Source organism: Echiichthys vipera (assembly GCF_963691815.1).
Source record: "Echiichthys vipera genome assembly, chromosome: 9".
Lineage (NCBI taxonomy): Eukaryota > Metazoa > Chordata > Actinopteri > Perciformes > Trachinidae > Echiichthys > Echiichthys vipera.
In genome coordinates this window covers 32,688,258-32,693,057 of record NC_139834.1, presented here as the reverse complement: position 1 = coordinate 32,693,057, position 4,800 = coordinate 32,688,258, and the positions used below count along the sequence as shown (strand labels likewise).

Below are 4,800 nucleotides of genomic sequence, written 5' to 3'. Positions count from 1 at the left end.
GAACCAGGTTGCGGGTACAAGCGGCCGAAATAGGTTTCCTCAGGAGGGGGGCTGGAGTCTCCCTTAGAGAGAGGGGGAGCCTTTGCGTTGAAAGGAGCAAGTTGAGGTGGTTCAGGATCATCTGGTAAGGATGAACCCTGGGCGCCTCCCTAGGGAGGTGTTCCAGGCACGTCCAGCTGGGAGGAGGCCGCAGGGAAGACCCGGGACCAGGTGGAGAGATTAGATCTCCACACTGGTCCTGGGAATACCTTGGGATCCCCTAGTCGGAGCTGGTTCATGAGGCCCAGGAAAGGGAAGTTTGGGGTCCCCTGCTAAAGCTGCTGCCCCCGCGACCCGACCCTGGATAAGAGGCTGAAGATGAGATGAGATAAAGCTAAAGGGAGCCACTGAAAGGGCGCCCAAGAGCCGCATGCAGCCCCGGAGCCGCGGGTTGCAGACCCCTGGTATAAACCATGTCCCCCTTAGCAACAGCTAGTGTTTGTGTGTGTGGGTGTGTGTGTGTATGTTTGGGTGTTCGAGGGTGTATGTCTATGCATAAGGCTGAGTATATGCGTGAGTGTGTATGTATTTGTGTATTTGTTGGGCTGGGAGATTTTGGTTTTCATGCTGTTCTTATTAAAAGTGCCATATAAATAAAGTTCATTTGATTAGATTATACACATGCTTTACAGTAATATAGATGATATTTTATTCTATTCTGTCTGCTACATTTGCTGTACTATACAATATATTATATACATACCTTATTACAGTATATATATATATATATATATATATATATATATATATATATATATGAATACACACAAACAGCTTCATTACTACTTATAAAATGTCTTATTTATTATTCTTGTACACACCGTTTCCCGATTCCATACTTTGCAGCACTGTCATTGGCTGCTCTAGTATAGTTTATTTTTTTTTACTTCTATTTTTATTTTAGATGCCTCTTATTGTTATTTTTTACTTCTTCCATTCACCTATACTCATCCGATCTTATTATAAAGATCATTACCACTCAAATGAAACTCCGACGATACACGATATTGCATCAATAGTCTACAGTTAGTAACTACTTTACCGTATTTTCCGCACTATAAGGCGCACCTTAAAACCTTCAAATGTCTCAGTGCGCCTTATAATCCGGTGCGCCTTACATATGGACCAATATTGAGCCACAACAGGTCTCGCAACTACGTTGAGCAGCCGCCGACTCTATTTTCCCCCGTAGAAGAAGTAACGCGCAGTGCATGTTGAGATATAAGACTGCGCGAAGCGTGCCGTTTCATTTCCATGTGGCTGTTTGTGTAAAGAGCCCAAAATGGCTCCTATAAAGAGACACGCTTACGACGCAGAGTTTAAACTCAAGGCCATTAGTCACACAGTAGAACACGGGAATAGAGCAGCAGCCAGAGAGTTGAACATGAACCAAACAATGGTGCGGAAGTGGAGGAAGCAACAAGACGACCTGCGCCAAGTAAAGAAGACTAATCAGAGTTTTAGAGGGAACAGAGCGAGACGGCTACAGTTGGAGGACAAACTCCAACAGTGGGTTGTTGAACAGGGAGCAGCAAGTAGAAGTGTCCGTACAATCACTATTCGACTGAAGGCAACAGCGCTAGCCAATACTATCCAGCTGCAGACCCGGAGCACAAGTCCCTCACTTGACACAAGCCCCTCACTTGTCACAAGCCCCTCAATTGTCACACGCCCCTCACTTGACCATGCCCCTCACTTGACACAAGCCCCTCACTTGTCACAAGCCCCTGGCTTGACGGAAGTGAGGGGCTTGTGCTCCGGGTCTGCAGCTGGATGCTACTTGCGCTAGCACGCGAACTTAACATCACTGAATTTAGAGGCGGTCCTTAACGTAACCCCAGTCGATGCTGGGGTTACGTTAAGACTTATAATGCGGTGCACCTTATAATGCGGTGCGCCCTATAGTGTGGAAAATATGGTACTCTTTTTACAGTACTGTAATAAACTTCATAAACTACACCCAGCACAACTTTAATTTGCACACAAAAGTGTTACTTTACGTTCAAACACACGTTCAAATTCAGTAAAAAGTGACAATTTAACACTTTATTTTCATCGTATAACTATAAAAAGATATAATTTGCCAAAATGCATATTTTAATAAAGAATAAAGAGAAAAAAAATTGTTAATAATTAGAGCCAGACGCATATATCCTTTTTACAGTCATCAGTTTGACCCGGATGCACACAATCACTAATGTTTCAAACGTAGCGTGAGTAGTTTCTTTTCTTCTTACCTCCTTCAGATATTTTACTCGAACCCCCGTTACACCCTGTTCATCCACCTCGTGGTGAACGAATGATCCAGCTGACAACGACAGTCACCCTGTTCGTCTTCAGTTACACCTTCTACAAAATCAACGCTTCGTTGTGTTGCCTCATCCACACCATTTCCGTCTTCACCACCCTCAACACTCCGTTAAATTTAGCCGTCATGGCAGTGGAGTGCTACATTGCCATTTGCTTGCAGCTCTGTCACACCGTTATCCGTACGATCAAGAGAACGTACATTACCATTGGTTGGATTTGGGCGATGAGTGCGCTCTCCACACTGCCAGATGTGTTTCTTATTCTGGCAACAGAGCCTATACAGTTGTTTTATTCCAGAATATTTTGCAGTAAGGACATCCTGTTCCGACACCCTGTGCACTTCGAAAAGAGGGATGTCTCCTACATAATTTACCAAACTGCTGTTTGGCTCACTCTCATCTACACTTACATCAAGATATTCATAGCTGCAAAAAAATCAGTAGACGGAGATGCCAAGAAGGCCAGGAACACAATCCTGCTCCACAGCTTTCAGCTCCTGATGTGTATGCTAACCTACGTAGGCTATATGTTAAAGAACTCTCTGTTGTACTGGTTCCCTTCACTTTAGACACACGTACGCTTTTTCTGTTACATCTTCGTCCAGATCCTCCCAAGGTTCGTCAGTCCAATCGTGTACAGGCTTCGAGATAAGACGTTCAGACAGCATTTGAAAAGGAATCTGCTGTGTACCGTGAATGCAAGCATCAAACCACGAACTGAAGAGAAACTGTCTAAGGAATAAAGCCTTTGGCATTTCTGTTTCTAATATTCCTCCAAAAACCTGTGGATGCTCTCATTTGTCCAGGGTGTCGTTATCCTCAAAGCAATTTCAGTCAAAAGCAACTGGACTTGGTTATTTGTCTAGGAAGACCTTTCACCTCTCATCCAAGAGGCTTCATCAAATCATGTACGCATCTGAGCAGGCTGAGACTGGACCAGGACCAGGACCAGAGTGGGACTGGACCAACTAACTGGTGTGAGATCATGGTGTTTAACCTCTCAGAATGGCTTCTCCGCTGTCCACTTACATCTCAAGGAGAAAGCCCACTCCTTTGATGACAACAATGTCCAAATCCTGGACAGAGAGGACAGATGGTTTGAAAGAGGAGTAAAAGAAGCCATCTATGCAAAAGTAAAGTAACCATCGCAAACCAGAGGAGGAGGTCTGAGACACCACTTATCTACAATTTACAATGCTGCCCTTTCATCCCTTCATTCAACAATCCAACCTCAAAGAACAACTGTTCACAAACGTCCTCCTGTGACTCCAACGACTGTCGTTCAGACTCAATAGAGTACTAACCAAGTCCAGATCATCTTCCACCAACGACTGGACCAGGACCAGGCTGGGACTGGACCAGCACTAACCAAGTCCAGACCTACTTCCCACCAATGACTGCCACTCTAACGACAGTCATTGGCACTGGAGCACAAAGGGTTCCAGTGACATCATCTGCCTTGTGAGAGGTTAAATACCTGGATCTCCACACCAGTTAGTTGGACCAGTCCCAGCCTGGTCCTGGTCCTGGTCCAGTCCCAGCCTGGTCAGATTAACCATGAACTGATGAAGCCTCTTGGATGAGAGGTGAAACGTCTTCCTAGACAAATAACCAAGTCCAGTTTTTTTTTTTCTCATCTTTGGATTACAAGTCTGAAATAAATGAATAATACAATACAATACGGCACGCATGCGTAAACATAACAGAGTAATACAAACCTGGATCTGAATGCCCTCTTTCTGCGCGTTGTATTGCACAGATGCATCTTGCAAACTAGCAAAAGCAGATGTAAATAAAACTACAATGCCTCTTGGGGGATAACTTGTGTGCCGAATTTGCTACAATGTCTAAATAATCAATAAAAAGCTCTCAGTTGCTTTTGACGGAAATTGCTTTGAGGATATTCCTCCAAAAACATGATTATAATTATGTCATTGTGTGCTGGATGTGGGGGTAAAACCGTTTGTATAGTAGGGGTTGGCATGAGCATAGACGGGTTACCATGACTACAGGCCCTGGACACAAACTCACCAAGGCCCCCTGCCAACACATGCAAACAGTGCGCATGTACGCGAAGGCGCTGTGACGCTAGCAAACGTAATAAACCACAGACACCCACTAATAATACTGACCATGCATGCAAAATCCAGCTGCTGACCATCACAGCGGAGCGGTTGTGTTGTCGCCACGACAACAATATCGCTAAAGCACGAAGAGAAGAGCACAGTACCGTTATACTTGCTGTGTGTTATCAGTCTGTGATGTAAATAACAAAATGCAAACATGTCAAATAAAGGCGTCTAACCATCCTTCTAAAAGTGTCTCTATTTTCATTGAGAAATGGTTTATATAAATTACGCAGAAGGTAAAGAAAATATGAGATGTTTTACATATTTCGGCCATAAGCGCACATCACTTCGGTTTCATTGTTACATTTTTCATTGTCTCTCTT

At 44.1% G+C, this 4,800-nt stretch overlaps 1 pseudogene across 1 annotated transcript; it reads left to right on the top strand.

The window, feature by feature from the left end:
• The first annotated feature begins 2,338 nt into the window (after window positions 1–2,338).
• LOC310951200 (odorant receptor 131-2-like) lies at window positions 2,339–3,091 on the top strand (annotated as a pseudogene). The gene has a single exon. The product of its transcript is annotated as an odorant receptor 131-2-like (transcript).
• Window positions 3,092–4,800: the final 1,709 nt, after the last annotated feature.